Here is an 18,643-nt window from a genome sequence, read left to right as displayed (position 1 = left end):
TCTATTCAAGTATCAGGCTATTTTGACTAAATAGTTGTGTGGTATAATCTTAGGTCAAGAAGTGTGATGTCTCCATTATTGTGATTATTATTTTTTAAAAATATTTTTAAAATATTTATTTATTCCCTTTTTGTTGCCCTTTTTTTATTGTTGTAGTTATTGTCTGTCTTTGTTGTTGGATAGAATAGAGAGATATGGAGAGAGGAAGGGAAGACAGAGAGGGGTAGAGAAAGATAGACACCTGCAGACCTGCTTCACGGCCTGTGAGGTGACTCCTCTGCAGGTGAGGAGCCGGGGATTTGAACTGGGATCCTAACGCCGGTCCTTGCACTTTGCACCACTTGCGCTTAACCAGCTGCGCTACCGCCTGACTCCTGTTATTCTTTTTTTATCAGGGTTGTTTTGGAATTCTAGGTACTTTATGGTGACAGATAAACTTTTGTAGCTTTTGTTCTATTTTGCTGAAGACATTTGGTGGCACTTTGATAGGGAATACATTAAATCTTTATTTGGTTTTGTGTAGCATAGTCATTTTTATTATGTTAATTCTTCAAGTCTGTAAGCATGGTATATCTTTCCATTTCTTTGTATCTTTTTTAATTCTTTGAGCTGTGACTTATGATTTTCAGTGTATAAGGCATTCACCTTCTTTTTTTTTCTTTTAAAAAATATTTATTAATAAAATGGAAATATTGACAAGACTATAGGATAAGAGGGGTACATTTCCACACAATTCCCACCCCCAGAACTCCATATGCAATCTACTCCCTTGACAGCTCCCCTAGTCTTTTAAAAAAAAATTATTTATAAAAAGGAAACACTGACAAAAAACAAAGGATAAGAGGGGGTACAACTTCACACAATTCCCACAACTAGAACTCACTATCCCACCCCCACCACTCCCCTCCCCTGATAGCTTTCCTATTCTTTATCCCTCTGAAAGTATGGACACCCAGGGTCATTATGGGGTGCTGATGGTGGAAGGTCTGGTTTCTGTAATTGCTTCCCCACTGAACATGGGCATTGACAGGTGATCCATACTCCCAGCCTGCTTCTTTCTTTCCCTAGTGGGGTGAAGCTCTGGGCAAGCGGGGCTCCAGGACATATTGGTGGGGTCTTCTGCCCAGGGAAGTCCACTTGGCATCATGTTAGCATCTGGAACCTGGTGGCTGAAAAAAGAGTTAACGTATAAAGCAAAACAATTGTTGACTAATCATGAACATAAAGGCTGGAATAGTTCAGATGATAAGTTGGTGGGGGGCGGGGGGTCTCTGTTTTGTAGATAGTTAGTAGGCATATTTTAGTTATATAGCAGAATACTGTGCCCCAGTATGGTTCCGTAGTCCCCATGTCCACTTGGTTGATTCCAAATTATATTCCTCCATGAGGATAATTTCTGGAACCATCCATTCCACCCTGGTTCCATGGCTGCCAGTTCTTAGCAACATCACCCCGCCAGATATTCGTTGGGATGTGGCATCATCTAAGTTCATTTCCCACGTCTACGCTCGACCGGATCTGCCAATATACGTGGATATCTTCGCCCACCCTGTTCAACACTTGACGTCTCATCATCCAATCTGGTCTCCTACACCTACACTGAACTTCTCTGTTCCAGTCTCTTGGAAACAGAGTTGGCAGTCAGCTGAGGTAAAGAACAAACACCTCATTACAGACCCCTGCAAGCGTCAACCCAGCTTTGACTTAGCACCTTATGATTGGGCCCTCCTCAATGGCTATTGAACAGGCCATGGCTGGTGCGCCGCTATGTTCCATCGCTGGGGAGCCAGAGACGACCTGAACTGCCCCTGCGGCTACAGACAGACTATGACCCACATAGTCAACGACTGCCACCTCTCCAGATTCAAAGGAGGTCTCGAAACTTTACATCAGGCTCAACCTGATGTTGACTGGCTACGGAAGAAGGGCAAACGCTAGAAGAAGAAGAAGTTATATTCCAAAGGGCCCATGACTATACTAGTTTTTTTTTTTTCTGAGCCTGACATCTGATATGAAGGTAGATCCAAGTTATTGTCTGGGGAAATGATGTTATGGCTGGAAAAAGGACCAGAAAGCTGGATCAGGGAAGAGAGTAGCTCCCAAATATGGGCAAGGTATATAAATATTGTTGACTGTAAACCCAATCAATTTTATGTGATCTTTATCCCTTTGGAAGTATGGACTCAGGAATATTATGGGGTGCAGAAGGTGGAAGGTCTAACTTCTGTAATTGCTTCTCTGTTGAACATAGGCTTTGGCAGATCAATCCATATTCCTAGCCTGTCTCTCTCTTTCCCTAGTGGGGCAGGGGTCTGCAGAGGCAGAGCTCCAGGACACATGGTGGGATCATCTGCTCAGGGAAATCAGGTTGGCAATTATACCTAGATACCCTCCTCACATACCTCCTATTACATGTCCCTCAGTCACTCCAAAGCTAACCTTGTCAGCTTCCCACCTGCAGGGGAGTGGCTTCACAGGCAGTGAAGCAGGTCTGCAGGTGTCTATCTTTCTCTCCCCCTCTCTGTCTTCCCCCTTCTCTCTTCATTTCTCTCTGTCCTATCCAACAATGAGGACAACAATAATAACTACGGCAATAAAACAATAAGGGCAACAAAAAGGAGTAAATAAATAAAATAAATAAAATAAATATAAAAAATTAAAAATAAGAAAAGCTTTATTGTAACAGTGCAGTAGTACGGGATGGTATATTTTAGGTACAGCAAAATATGCAGCTATCGGCAGATATAGGTTACTCACAATGCTGTATTGGAGTCTTAAAAGTTACTGGCTAGCTGAGTTACACATGTTCAATTCCTTCAGTCAGAAGCAGCATGGGAGTCCTGGGAAGCTGAGCCAGGATCTGTGCCAGCAGGAGAAGGAGCTGGGGGAAAAAGGGCTGGATTTCCAGTTGTCATACTTAAGTCAGTTCTGATGCGTCCACAGTCCTTTGTGGGTTTCTGTAAGTTCATACTGTACTCTGTAGGCTGATAGCAGTAGTATGCTAATTATATCTGTCAGCCTCAGCCAATTATGTCCCAAAGTCCATGTTATGTCACAGCATGCCTGAGGCTCCTGGTTCAAGAATAGGTGCCATGTATACTGGAGTGGTATTCTAGGCTTCTCTATATCTTTCAATGTGAAACTCTAATATGAAATAAATGGTTAAATATTTTTTAAACAGTTAACTTATTCAGAGTACTTTACTCATTTAATGTTTTCTGCCAAGGTTTCAGTGTTGCTTTGCCTACTTGATACCTGTTGGATTTTTTTTTTTTCTCTTCCTTATAGGGAGCAAGAAACAAAGAGGGAGAGAAATAGACAAGTGACATTGCAGTACTGTTCCTGAAAATTCCCCTCTACATGGTGTTCCCATTTTGTGGCTGGAGACTGTCACTTGTGTCCCCATGCATGGTAAAGTGTTCACTCTACCAGCTGAGCTGTCTCCTTGTTCTGTAATTTATCTTTCAATTTCTTCCTTTTATTGGAATCATTGTTTTAGTTCAATTAAATACAGTGCTTCAAAAAGTAGATTAAGAACTCTCCTTTATGGTGCTGCCAGAAATATTTTGGAATAGTCTTATAAAAGGAAACATATCAAGGAACCAAGGGAGTATTACCAATATATTCTACCTACCAGTCCTTTAAGGTCAAACTTAAAGGAAAGTTTGGCAAGTTTTCTCTACACCTTACCCCAGAACCACAAACATCAGTCTGCCTAGTCACTAGTCAGCTGCATTATCATTATCTGCTTCATTTCAGTACCATAGAGTATCTAGCACAGTACTTGGATAACAACACTGAGTAAAATACTAAATGTTTGAGTAGAAATTAATAATTCATCAAAAGTCAGGATTGCTCTGTTCCAAGGGAAATCCCTGTAATTGAACAAATGAAAGATAAAGTACTGGACTTGATGAAGTGATTTAATTTTTTTTTTTTTAGGGGAGGTTGAGAATCACCTCAACTCAGAATATGGGATAGGTTGTGTCCTTACAATCTCAGTGACATGGTTAATTACTATGAGAGGAGGAAAATTAATTGTATGTCTCAAAAATTTTAAAACACAGACTGAGTTTTCTTAATATATAGGCTGTGTATTTGATATGCAGACTCTCTCAAAAGCCTAGATCAGAGGCAACCAGTGGCACAGCTATTTACAAGATACTGGGTACTGTACAGCAAACCCTAACAAAAGGATTTTTCAAAGTTAACCCAATTACCAAATAATGTGATGATAACATTATCCATTCTCTTTTTGAACCCTAAGACAGCAGGAACCTCACATCTCCACTGTAGAGCCTATATTTCCCCCAGTCCTGGAACCTTAGGATAGGGCTCACTTTCGTGCATGCCTCTCCCAATCCATATCAAATAATATTGCATCAGCTGATTGCAACCTAATCAATGCAATGATTGCCACCTCAACATGCTTCAGCTCAGACTATGTCCAGAGACTTCAGGTGTGGAATGACAACCCTTCAGCTTCATTACTCTGGTGAGACCTTTCCTTTCATAGCATTCTCTAATTCTATCCCAAGTGGATCATTTTCTAACAAAGTCCCAAAACCTAGATATACACCAGGTTCTGTCAGAGAGAGCATATGTTGACACGTATCCATAAACTAGTGCAAAAATATATACCTGAAACACTAGAGTTTGCAGTGAGTAACCCCCTAACACTTCCTCTCCACTATTCCAAGCTTTGGGTCCATGATTGCTCAACAATTTGTTTGGCTTTGTATGTTAACTCTCTTTTCAGCCACTAGGTTCCAGATGCCATCAGGATGCTGGCCAGGCTTCCCTGGACTGAAGACCCCACCAATGTGTCCTGGAGCTCAGCTTCCCCAGAGACCCACCCTACTAGGGAAAGAGAGAGGCAGAGACTGGGAGTATGGACCAACCCGTCACCGTCCATGTTCAGCAGGGAAGCAATTACAGAAGCCAGACCTTCCACCTTCTGCCAACCCACAATGACTCTGGGCCCATGCTCCCAGAGGGATAGAGAATGGGAGGGGATGGGATATGGAGATTGGGTGGTAGGAATTGTGTGGAGTTGTACCCCTTCTGCCCTATGGTTTTGTTAATTTATCCTTTCTTAAATAAAAAATAAATAAATAAAAAACAATCTCAGTAACAATTTTTCACTTATTTCCCTTATCCTTACTCTTCCTGGCTCTTGTCTCTACAGCCTTTATGACAACTATAAGCAGAAAGCCTGCTCTGTAGTTACCTTCCTGAATTATTTGGTCCTGGCACTAATATGGAGCTGATCCACACCCACATGCTAAGTTACCTTTTCAAGTGTATTGGGAGGCTTCTCAGATCCTTTGGCTTCAAAAAGTTACTAAAAAAACCCAGTCATATAGGAAAGACTGAGGAAAGGGGCTATTGACCAATGTTTATTAATAATGTAGCAGTATGTACAGGAATCCAGATTGTAAGTAGGTACTTTGTTTACAAATTTCTAACTCTCTGAGGACTCTGGTTGCCCTCTTTGTCACATGAAGAATTGGAGTTATTGAGCTGATGACTGGAGCACAGGACACTTTCTGTTAACTTAAATTCCATTCCTATGGTGTATGACTGATAAATAGAACATGGGTCACATTCTGACTCCCAGTGGCATGCCCACAATTCTTGCTGGAATTAGTGGATTCATAACTGAGGGCAGTTTGGTTTCCTCAGATGAACAGTGTTGTGTGTGTGTGTGTGTGTGTGTGTGTGTGTGTGTGTGTGTATGTGAGAGAGAGAGAGAGAGATAGAGAGAGAGAGAGAGACAGAGAGAGAGAGAAACTGAGAAATGGTAAGAATTGACCTTTTCCAGGAGAAAGAACTAAAGGCATTTGTGTCTGTTTGGAATATGGGCCTTTCTTTGCTGTTATGAATTGCTCTACTAATAGAATTAACAAGTCTCTATCTGTCATAAACCCCAAAATAGAGTTCTTGCCTTAATCTGTCATTCTTCTCTTCTCAGCCCCAGGGAAAGGAGCATCCCAGTGGGATCTCTTCCAGATATTTGTGGACAGAAGGGCAGGGGTAGAGCATATGAAAAGGCTGATTCTGCTTTCCAAGGAGTTAATTAATGCCATTGCCCTCCAGCCATGAAGGTGCCTTGTGGCAAATGGCTCACTTTGGTTTTCTGAAATATACGACCTTCTGTTAACAAAGGTCCTCCAAAATTGGCAGGATTGGCATTCATTTCTAAAATATCTCTCCCTGTCCCACCTTGGCAAGATTCAATTTCTGTTTTGTTTCTGATAAGACTGATTTTTCTGTATGGGATCCTGAAAGACTCTTCTGTTTGATAGTGAGTTTTATAGATTGTTGTCCAGAAGATATTTGCATTTTCTGGACACAGGACTGAATATGCCTTCCATTTTATGTAAGAGCTCTTCATGAAAAGTATAAAAAATTCAGTTCTATGGTTTGTCAAAGCCCACTTGCCAGTAGATGTGTTATCAGTACCTCTGGGCAGGGCAGAACCTGTAAGACTTGGCCCCAGGTTTGGCAACCTTATTTCAAGGTGAACCTTTGTGCCAAGAGCTCACTCTCTTAATGAATACAACCTTACAATCAATGTTAATATTTTAAGGGTGCCAGGAGGTGGCACACCTGGGAGAGCATACACATTACCATGTACAAGGACCTGGGTTCAAGTCTCCAGTTCCCACCTGCAGCAGGGGAAGCTTCATGAGTGGTGAAGCAATGCTACACCACTCTCAATCTCTGCTTCCTTCCCTCACTTTCTGTCTCAGTCAATCAAACTTTAGAAGTTTTTAAAATGATATTTTGTAGGGTAACTGTCTATGCCATATTACTTTTTAAATTGTTTTAGATATTCTTGTTTATTCTCTTTTTAATATTTTCAAACTTCAATTAAAATTAGTTTTATTGTACTTTGTATTATATTGTTTTATAGATTGATTTGAGTGCTCCTATCACATGATATATTTTTCTATTTTTTTAAATTACTTTATTCTATTAAATAACAATATACATGACAGTTGTTGGAACACTGGTACAACCTTTTACCTCCCCACAAAAGGTATCTTCTATACACTACCCCTACCATCCACCCTGATTTGGTTTTGTTTCATGGTTTTCATTAATGCTTAATTTCTTTTTTATTTTTCTTTCCTTCTTTCTTTCTTTCTTTCTTTCTTTCTTTCTTTCTTTCTTTCTTTCTTTCTTTCTTTCTTTCTTTCTTTCATTTTATTTGTTTATAAAAAGGAAACACTGGCAAAACCATAGGATAAGACAGGTACAACTCCACACAATTCCCACCAGAAGAACTCTGTATCTCATCCCTTCCCCTGATAGCTTTCTTATTCTTTATCCCTATGGGAGTATGGACCCAGGGTCATTATGGGGTGCAGAAGGTGGAAGGTCTGGCTTCTGTAGTTGCTTCCCCGCTGAACTTGGGGGTTGGCAGGTTGATCCATACTCCCAGCCTGCCTCTCTCTTTTCCTAGTGGGGTGTGGTTTTAGGAAATTGGAGCTCCAGGAAAATGATTATTTTTTCAAATAAGTGAGGAGGAAAGTAAAAATAAAGGGAGAAAAGAGAATAAGAAAAGCAAGCTGCTCCCACAATGGAGAGCACACCCATCAACAATCAGTGGAAAAACAATAACTAATTTTGGTCAACCCAGAGAGAAGGGAAAACAGACAAAAGCAAATAAAAAATTTAAAAACTCTTACAATGAGTCTATAGACTAAAGCACTCCAGATTGGCTGCTCACAACCTTCCTCCCTTCCTACACAAAATAAAAACAATTACAAGAAGCAACTATCAAACTCAAAAGGTAGAGGGAAGAAAGAAAAACAGATAAAACTAACCCTTGCAAATCCAGAGACTATTGTCACAGCCCCAGCAGAGGCAGAGATTGGCCAGCCACTCAGAGGTCCAGCCTCCTTCAAAAAGAAAACAATAAAAACCCTTTGGATTGGGAAAAAAATCCCACCTCCTTTGAAGGACTTTGCCCTGAGTTTGGAATATCGACAAAGAGATTAACTCCACAGGAGTCCCTCCTCCTCTGAAGCTGACTCCCTCACCCCTTTGGTGTGGGGATTGGTATTTGGGGGAAGTTCAGAGGGAAAGAGCAAAACCCATATCCCACTGGCCAACTCCATGTTTCCTTTGTCCTTTTTAGCCTCTGTTTGCCAGGCTAAGGGTGGGTTATAGGACTTTTCCTGGGTTCCACCTTGACCCCTCCCCTGTCCTTCTCCTCTAAGACAGGCCCAGAAATCCTACCCTCACCTGAAAGTCCCAGGTTTAAAGCAGTCTCCTTGCAGAGCTCAAGCCAGATGTTATCTGCAAGCCATCATCTTCTGTCCTTGCTTTTTAAGTTTGACCTATGAGTAAGATTATTAAGTATTCATCCTTCACTTTTTGGCTTATTTCACTCAGTATGATGACTTCAAGTTTTGTCCAAGATAATGGCAAAGGAAATAGTTTCATCATTTTTAACAGCTGCAATACACATGCACACACACACACACACACATCTTTTTAAAAATTTTGTTTGTTTATTTATTTATTTATTTATTTTCCCTTTTGTTGCCCTTGTTTTTAACATTGTTGTGGTTATTGGTGTTGTTGGATAATACAGAGAGAAATGGAGAGAGGTGGGGAAGATGGGGAGAGAAAGAGACACCGGCAGACCTGCTTCACCACTTGTGAAGCAACTCCTCGACTCCTCCTCAGGTGGGGAGCCAAGGGCTCGAACTGGGATCTTTATGCAGGTCCTTGCGCTTTGTGCCAGGTGCACTTAACCCACTGCGCCACCGCCCTACTCCCATACACACATATATTAACTTTCTATCTACTCATTTGTTGTTGGGCATCTGGGATGCTTTCAAGTTTGGGCTACTATAAATTGTGCTGCTACTGACATAGGAGTGCATATGTCATCAAAATTGAACAAAAGAAAGTATAGACTCCTAAATCCTCCCAATACAACAAAAACATATACACACAATATTAAAGTCAGTGCATTTTCCTTTCGATGTTGCTTTAGTCACATCCTTAAATTTTGACATGTGCTATACGATTCCTATTATGAGTTCTTTTTTTGACTCACAGACTATTTGTAAATGTATTTTCTTGTCATGTATAAAGGTTTAAGCACATAAAAGTTATGTTTTTCTGTTGTATTTTGGGGATTCAGGAATCTATATTTTCTTTTTTTTTTTTCTCCAGGGTTATTGCCAGGGCTTGGTGCCTGCACCACAAATCCACTGCTCCTGGAGGCCATTTTTCCCATTTTGTTGCCCTTGTTGTTTTAGCATTGTTGTGGTTATTATTGTTGTTGTTGTTGTTGATGTCATCGGATAAGACTGAGAGAAATGGGGAGATAGAGATGGGGAGAGAAAGATAGACACCTGCAGACTTGCTTCACTGCCTGCGAAATGACTCCCCTGCAGGTGCGGAGCCAGGAGCTTGAACCAGGATCCCTATGTTGGTCCTTGCACTTCGCCCCACGTGCGGTTAACCCACTGCGCTATACCCGCTGTGTGACCGCCTGACTTCCCTTAATTTTCTTTTAGTCAATCTTGATTATTTGAATCTTCTATATCTTAGCAACTTTTGGTCTAGTGTTTTATCTTTTTGCTGAGAAATAATTCTGAAATCCCTTTCAATAACTGGTCAATTTTTTTCTTATAAGTTTGCAGTTTTAAAAACTATTTAGATAAAAACGGAGGGGCAGAGAGGCAGAAAGAAAGAGTAAAGAGACCACAGTATCAAAGCTTCTTTAATAATGTGGGATCCATGCTTGAACCTAGGCCACACACATGACAAAGCAGTACACTATTCAAGTAAGTGATTTTGCTGTATATTTTTGTAATTTCTTCCAACATGAAGACCCCAAATATCATACACTATACTCTTACCTTTAAATTCCTGATTATTAAACAATTTTTCTGCTTTATAGCTTAATTCTTTCAGCGTCCAAGTTCTAGATGCTACCATGATGCCAACCTGAGTTCCTTGGGCAGATGACCTCACCAATGTGTCCTGAAACTCTACCTTCCCAGAGCCCTACCTCACTAGGGAAAGAAAGAAACAGACTGTGGGTATGGATTGACCTGTCAATGCCTATGTCCAGTGGAGAGTAATTACAGAAGCCAGATCTCCCTCCTTCTGCACCACTAATGATACTGATTCTATCCTCCAAGAAGGATAAACAATAGGAAAACTTCTGATGGAATGGATGGGATATGGAATCAGTGGGAAGTATATGGAATTGTACCTCTCTTTTCCCACAATCTTATCAACATTATTACATCATTAATAATAATAAAAATACACTGAGATAATAATACACTAATAATACACTAATAATAAATACACTGAGAGAGATAGAAAGAGAGAGAGAATAGGCAATATTACACTGTGAACCCCCAGTTAACAATATAGAGACATGCTTTGGTGATTTGTCTCATATTATCTGTCATCAATAAAACAGGAAGAGTAAAGACAGGGTTTACCAGATTTGATTGACAACCTAGTCACAGAAATAGCTTAGAAGTCAGCAATTCTAAGGTTCTAGTAAAAATCTTGTTTAAATTATTTGTGATGAATTCTGATTATGTAGTGGGTAAAAGAAGACAGAAGTACACGGATAGGTGATGACATAAAGAAAAGATCTAAAGACTGAAGTTTCAAAAAAGGCAAAGGCAAATTCTACTGAAATGAGAGAGCTCCTAAAAAGTAAAAGAATTTTAGCCAGGAATGGTATTTTTTTTTTTGTAAAGATCTGTTTATTTTTGTAGTTGCTGGGACTTTACTTTTTCAGATAGGAAGACAGAAAAACAGAAGTAGAAAGAGGAATAGAAAGAAAGAAACACTACAACACTGAAGCTCTTTCTCCATTGCTGTGGGGCCTAGATTCCAATGTGGGTTGTGTGTATTGGCAAAGAAGTCTCACTATCCAGGTGAGCTATTTTTCTAGCCTGGGAATGAAAATTTTTTTAGCTAAAATGGAACAGTTCCCAGTGTTGAACAAATCAAAAATTCTTTGTGAATTAGATTCTAGACACTTGATATTTGCAGGAATAATTAAGCTGCTTTGAGCTGTAGCATAAAGATTTCCTGCTTTCTGTTTCTTCTCCTGAAGCAAGAATACCCAGCCTTGCAGAACTGATACACTAGGTCCTCATTAATTTACAAACATATCAAGGATTGTGTCTAAATCCTCATCTCTTTTTTATTGAAGGGATTAATAGTTTTCAGTAAACACAATTATCGGTACATGTGTAAAATTTCTGTTTTTTTTTTTTGCAAAACATTCTCACCCCCAACTTAGGTCCTCTTCCACCATGTCCCAGGACCTGAAAGTCCTTCCCCATCCCCCACCCAGAGCCCTTTACTTTGGTGCAAAACACTCAACACAGTTCAAGTTCTGTTTTTTTTTTTTTTAAAGTATTTTATTTATTTTATTTTTGAGAGAGATGCAGAGAGAGAAAGACACAGAGAGAAATACCAGAGCACTGCATAGCTCTGGCTTCTGGTGGTACAGGGGATGGAACCTGGGACTTTGGAGCCTCAGGCATGAGAGTCTCTTTGTGTAACCATTATGCTATCTACCCCCACCCTAAGTTCTGGTTTTTGTTCCCCTTTTCTATTATTATTTCTCAATTTCTGTCCATGAATGATATCATCCCATATTCACCCTTCTCTTTCTGGTTTATCTCACTTAACATGATTTCTTTAAGCTCCATCCAAAATTAGGTGAAGAAGGTGACTTCATCACTTTTAATAGCTGAGTAGTATTCCATAATGTATATATACCACAAATTATCCACTCATCTGTTATTGGATACCTGGTTGCTTCTAAATTTTGGCTACTATAACTTGTGCTGCTATTAACATAGATATACATAGGTCTTTTTGGATGGGTGTTTTTGGTTCCTTAGGATGTATCCCTAGGAGAGGAATTTCAGGGACATAAGGTAGGTCAAATTCTAGCTTTCTGAGAGTTCTCCGGACTGCTCTCCACAAGGACTGGACCAATTTACATTCCCACCAGCAGTGCGGGAGGGTTTCTTTATCCCCACAGCCTCTCCAATATTTGTTGTTACTATCCTTTGTGATTGATTTATGGCATTCTGACAGGAGTGAAGTGGTGTCTCATTGTCTTTATTTGCATTTCCCTGACAATCATTGAATTGGAGCATTTTTTCATTTATCTACTGGCCTTTTGAATCCCTTCTTTGGTGGATATACTATTCATATCCTCTTCTCACTTTTAGGTGGGTTTGTTTGTTTTCTTTCTTGCTGAGTTTTGTGGTGAGCTATTTATTTATTTTTTTTAGTTATTAGCCTTTTGTCTCAATTCCTAGAACCTTTGCTTTCTGGTTGAGGCCTGGGTTTGGGGCATGCAGCAGAATCTATCTATCCACTCCCTGGGACAGCTCAGCTGTGACTTGTGACTGACTTTTTCCTCCCTGAACCAGCTGCTGCCTCTGCAGCTGCTTTTGGAGCATTCCTCCAGAGTGGTAGCTGTCATTAAGAGTGCTGTGGTTTGGCCCTTCTCAGAGCCAACTGTGGTCTCATCTGCTCTCCTTTTCCATACAATATTCTTACTGGCTCAGTGCTTAACCAAATTTCGGTGGCCTTTGTGGGTCTCTGTCAGCATTTCTTTCCTTTTGCTTTCTTGGTCTGTTATTTCCAGAAAGGGGAGGGGGGTTTAGAACTTTGTCACTGAGTCATCACTGTGATGTGGGAAGCCAGAACAGCTCTTAACCTTTTACTGTTAATATGTGACCCCTACTCTGCTCCCCAGAGCTCTGAAGGTAACTTGAGGGGGAAAGACTTATAGGGAGAATTTGATTTAATGGGGGAAATTGGCTGGGATTGGGCATAATTCCTTCTGGTTGAGTCTGCCTGCCCTTCCTGAAGTGGGGAGGGTTCACTTCACAGGGCCATTACATAGCTCTTTGAGATTTCCTTACTGAGATAAATGCTAGTGATATAATGATGGGGTTACATTAGTTCTCCAGAAAGTACTTATATGTGACTAGCCTACTTAAAAAAAAATGGAGTGGCTAATGAAAGGTAGAAATAAAAGACCACAGTGTAAAACCGAGCAGATGGGCTGTGTCAGCCTGGATGGTGATCCTCCTGGCTCTGTGTGGATTTTCCATTCCTGCTGACATTTCCAAGTCATAAGTCAATGAGACATGTTTGAAGATTTTGTTGGGATGTGAGTGTGTGGAAAGCCCTTTAGGTGGAGTTGGCTTGTAGGTGATGGAGGTGGTCAGGGTGAGAGTAGAACAGCAGGGAGGGATGTTGACTGGGGTGATTGTTACTTGCAGAATCCAAAATTTCTGCTTTTGAAAAGAAATATTGGTGCTTTGATATGTAAAAGATAGTCTAATAAGTCACTTCTGCTAAGTTAGGCTCAGAAATTGCTAGTTTCTGTTCCATAGTGTTTTTAAAAAAGTCTAGAATTTAAAAAAAAAAAAAGTTTAGAGGAGACATAAAAGGTAGCCCAAAGAAATGGACTTAGTAAGTGACTGAGCCAGGATATGAACTCAGACCTGTCCTACCTCAGCTTCTACTCTGACCAGTATGGAGTTCATACCCTAGGCTCCATTAATTCTATATTATAATTTTTATGGGAAGATCGTGGTCTATATCATATTCTCAAAGAATTGTAGTGCCACAAAGCACTTAACTACCCAAGCTGGTGTATAAGCTAGGATACTTTTGTTGGAGACAAACAAAAATAAACACAATAAATAGAGGAGAGAGAGAGAGAGATTCTCAAAACAGCTGTATGTCTATTTTTAAGCACATTTAATCAGGATACCTGTTTCATTTCTCTGGTTTACTCTTAGTTTTGCCCTCCTTACTGTGCTGATGTTTGTCATCAGACTTTCTTCATTGGTAGCAAAATGCCTGTAAAAGCTCTAGGTTCAGTACTGTTCACAGGCCCAAAATAAGTATTTTCACCTATCTGAAAAAACTTGTGGGCTACATTCTGTTTAGATCACTTGAAGTCAAAAGACCCTGTCCTTACCATAACTGGGGGATGTCATCTCTGAATTCTCTGAGGCTTATATTTCTTGTCCATTCCTGAATCAATTCCAGCTGTGAATAGGGCAAAATTACATTGAGTGTCTGACACTACTTGGGACACAATACTCAGTTTGGAAGAAGGATCAGTTTTGTTCAAACAATATGACTGTTTCATAATGATCAGGGGAAAAGTAAAATGTATGATGGGGAGGCATCCTACAAAACCCAGTACATATTCTTCTCTTGGCTTCTCAAAGAAGACTTTAGATCAAACTTCCTCCTCTCTTAATGGGGCAAAATGAAAGCAAAGTCAGCTTCTTGTAGGAAGCTTTTTGGCATTTCATTGTTCTCTTGCAACTGAAGAGTTTAATATCCTGCCTTTCCCCTACTCCCAGTCAGAGTCTATTTAGTGAGGCAGGACGCCCATATCAATGGAGGCAAATTTTCTTAAGATGAAGTTCTAATTAGACTTGCTACTTCTGAGAAATACTTTCATACTCTGAGTTATAGATTCCTTTGGTATGTTTTCCATTTGTTTAAGAGCATGTAGTCTTAGACTACAAGTGTGGGTAGGGAAGAGGAAGAACATTTGAAAATGAGAATATGAAGGAAGACAGAAGTCCTTTTATGAGAAACCAGAGTGATGACTGCAGTGTGTCTGAAAATATAATTATCCTCTTTTGTGTGCCTGATAGAGTTTTGATAGATAGAATCTTGACAGCTCTGTTATGAAATGTTAAGATGTAATTTAGGTTAAAAATCTTAATTATCTTAAATTATAGTCTGAAGTCATATTTGAGGCTTTGATCCTTTTATCATGTGTGATACAACAATAGTTGCAGGTGCAGGTAACCCAGCTGCTGTGTTTGTGGAAAAGAGTGAAATATATGGTTAATTGTCTCATTGCACACCCCTAGGGGGATATATTTGAGTGCAGAGGAAGCCAGTAGGATCTGTCTCCTGCCCTAAAATCTGTGGAATTTTCTCTTAATAGAGTAGAAGGGTACTGTGAGAGTTTTCACCCATTAGAGAATAAAGTCCAGACTTCTTAGTGGTTTATTCAAACTCTGAAGGATATTATGTTCAACCACTTCCTCAGGCTTAGGGAGACCTGCTGGATGGGAAAAAGTGTGGGCTTCAGAATTAGATACTGGGCTCTTACACCTTCAGTGACATGTCAGGATTTAGAATTTAGGATCTCTGAGCTTCAGTTTCCTGGTTCATTATGAAAAAGAAGATATTCTGACTTTTCTGTGGGTCAGATTAGCCCATTGCCCCTATTTATTTGCCAGATGTATCCTTCCTTATATTTTTTACTTTCAATTTCATTTGACCCCTGTCTCTTCCTCCAAAAAGACTGAATGTTCACTGGGGGAATATGGCATAGTTCCCCCTTTATTCTTAACCTTACCCCTGGGGAGTGATTTGTAGCAGGGCTCATAGCCACTAGGCATAATTTTGCTAAAATAAATGTTTACCAACTTTTTTCATAACCAATTTGAATTTCTTAGCAAATGCCAATAAAAAGAAATGAAATATTTAATTGAATCAGAGGAGAGAGGGTTGATTAAAATAAGATAAAATTTTGTAGTGCAGACACTAGAGTTGGAAACTTTTTAAGTTCTGACTAATTGCTGATTTTGAGAGAGTTATTGTAGTGTGTTTTGGTTTCTTCCATAAAATGAGTATAACAATATTGAAATGAACTTTTACCTCCACTCAGTAGATTAGCTCTGTAGGTAAGATTTCTGCTGTGCACTCATGAAATTCAATGGTATGCTTCTTGAGTGAAATGAAAACTGAGCTAGAGAAAAGTCTTCTCTTCATGTTGCAAAGATGGAGACCAAGGTGGGTAGAACCATAGGATGTTTCTTTAGAAAATCCAAACACCATTGGAAGAGGAGGAATACACGAAGTAAATCCTATATTCAATTTATTTAGAGTTAGTAATAAGAATTTATTAAACACCTGTTATGTATCTATTGAATGTTTTTCCATATGTAATCTCAGAAAATTCTCCCAGTAATCCCCTAAAGTAGCTGTTACCATTACCCCAACTTCACAGGGGAAGAAACTGAAGCACAGGGAACTCCTATAAGTTGCCTGAGGTGAGATGCTTAGATATCATGGAGATAGGATTTGCAATTACTTCAGACATTGTGATCTTCACTATTGATCCCCTTTCCACTCATCATATCAGAGCCAAAGTCAAAGGACTCTGGATATTACTGATTCCATTGGTATCAATGGAATACCCACAAGGATACCCTTCCCTATGTTGGTACTTTTTATTTTTACACCTTGGTTTATTGACTCAATCTCTGACCCTCTGTTGAATAATAATAAAAGCTAGTTCATCTTTGGATTTTAAGATCTTTGGGTATCATTTTAAAGGGAGAACCACGATTTAAAAGAGGCTTAGCAAAATTTAATTCATTTAATTGTTGGAAAAATGGCTCACCTAGGGGTTCAGGTGAATTGAAAGAGAATTCAAAACAATACAATTTGCTTTATGTAATGTCCTTGCCTTGAGTCTACAAAAATCCATTACAAAGGCAATTGAGCAAGGACCAGGTGCATAAGTGGGTAGACATGCTTCTTCTATCAGATGGAGAGTCCTTACTTTCAATCTTCCCACTCCACAACCTGCCTCTGGCTAAGAAACCCTACATACCTGCAAGAAGACAAGAACCAGTTTTTCAATAAACACATTGCCCATGCTTATTGAGAACCCCAAAGTGAAATTAAGCTTTGAAGGAGGAAAAATAACTAGGTGATTTTAACTTGGAGTTTCTTGGACTCTGCTTGTCTCAGTGAAAATAGCAGTGGAACTCTCACTTTTCTCTTGAATCTGGTAAACTCAGGGGAGCATTCATTGCCTTTTAAGGAACATCTCCGTAGTATACACCTCTCATTTAATTCAAGTTCTTCCTGAAGTAGGAATTCTAATTCTGCTCAGAGAAACTTATACAAGTTTCTCTTTCTTTGTATACTGGTTGTTTAGCAACTGCTCTTTTTTTTTCTTTTTTTAAATATTTATTTATTTATTTATCCCCTTTTGTTGCCCTTGTTGTTTTATTGTTGTAGTTGTTGTTGATCTCGTTGTTGTTGGATAGGACAGAGAGAAAAGGAGAGAGAAGGGGAAGACAAAGAAGGGGAGGGAAAGACAGACACCTGCAGTCCTGTTTCGAGCCAGGGGCTTGAACCAGGATCCTTACACTGGTCCTTGTGCTTAGCGCCACCTGCGCTTAACCCACTGTGCTACCGCCCGACTCCCAACTGCTCTTAACAGTTGTTTACTCTATAAAGTTCCCTTGTATTATTACGACTGAAGGTTATTGTGGAAACCATTTGAATTTAGGCCTCTATATACAACATGCAAAGACACACAGAAGAATTACTAAGCCTGTGTGTCAGCAGGATCCAGGGAGCCAACATGTTCTCCTCAGCTCTGCTCTGCCTGCTCAGGAAGTCTTTGCTTTTGGCAAGTGAGTGTGTCAAGTTGAGCAGTTACCAAGATGTCAGCTATAAGAAGCTAGATTCTGTGTAATACTACGTATGTTGTTTTCCAGATTTAAAGTCTCTAAAATAATCAGACCTACCTAGAAGTACTTGAGATATCCAACAAAGAAAACTATGAACAAAAGAAAGGCTGAAGCAAGATGTGACAAGTCTCGTAAAAATTATTCATAATTCCATTCTGATTCATAGCAGGATTTAAACAACCAGCAAGTCCAAGATTGCAGCTAGTTAAATGAGAACTCTGCTGTGCTGATTTGCTTCCTCCAAAGAAGGCAGGCCATATAAAGGGCTTTGGGAGGAAGATCATACAGATAAAAATCACCCTTCAAGGCCAAAGGGTCTTTTGGCTGAAGGTCTTCAGGATTTGGTAACGCTTGTTGGACTATAACCAAGGAAGAGATTGAGGAAATTCTCAGCCATAGACCACCTGGATAGAATTTTTAGGGTGGGGTGTGTTGTCTGCCTCTGCTTACATACTGCCAACTATCTTTGGAAAGTGAGGTTCACATAACATAGTTTTCTTCAGAGTGGAGTGATGAACTATCTACTTCAAAATTACCTGGATCACTTACTAAAATGCACATTTAGGTCTCACTCCACTGGTGTTTCCTATGAGAGAAGAGTATAGTCTCCTTGATTCAGAAACTGTCAGTGTAGATGGGGAATCTACCTTTTCAGAAAATAGTCCAGATAACTCTTTTTCTTTGGAAACCACTGCCAAAGCCCAAGATGCAATTACATTCTCAGTCAGTGGCATAATCTAATCTTGCTCTTTAACTCAAGAAGAGAAAGATCTGTTGCTGTCCAGACTGGACATAGGTGTGTAAGAATTTGATGCACCTTTATGGACTTATTCAGTGACTAGAAAAACAAACAACTTTTTAAAAATTATCAATTACAAAGATACTTGTTTACTTATTTGTTTTGTTGTCATTGGGGCTTTACCTCTCTGGGTTGACTTTTTCAGACCGAAAGAAAAAGACAGAGACAGAGAAACAGGGAGAGAGGAACAGACACTATGACACAGAGTCGTCTGTCAGTACTCTGGGGACCAGGCTTATGTGCAAGGCAAAGCAGGAACAACTCAGGTGAGCTATCT

The 18,643-nt window shown here is 39.7% G+C and overlaps 1 long non-coding RNA gene across 1 annotated transcript; it reads right to left on the bottom strand.

The window, feature by feature from the left end:
- Positions 1–668: 668 nt before the first annotated feature.
- LOC132533344 (uncharacterized) lies at positions 669–8,310 on the bottom strand. The gene is made up of 2 exons (XR_009545219.1): positions 8,257–8,310; positions 669–1,169 (listed from the first exon to the last, which is right to left on the bottom strand). It is a non-coding gene; the product is annotated as an uncharacterized LOC132533344 (long non-coding RNA).
- Positions 8,311–18,643: the final 10,333 nt, after the last annotated feature.

Source organism: Erinaceus europaeus, chromosome 16, assembly GCF_950295315.1.
Source record: "Erinaceus europaeus chromosome 16, mEriEur2.1, whole genome shotgun sequence".
In the NCBI taxonomy this organism is placed as follows: Eukaryota; Metazoa; Chordata; class Mammalia; order Eulipotyphla; family Erinaceidae; genus Erinaceus; species Erinaceus europaeus.
The sequence above is the reverse complement of the archived record's forward strand: the minus strand, read 5'-3'. Positions and strand labels throughout refer to the sequence as shown.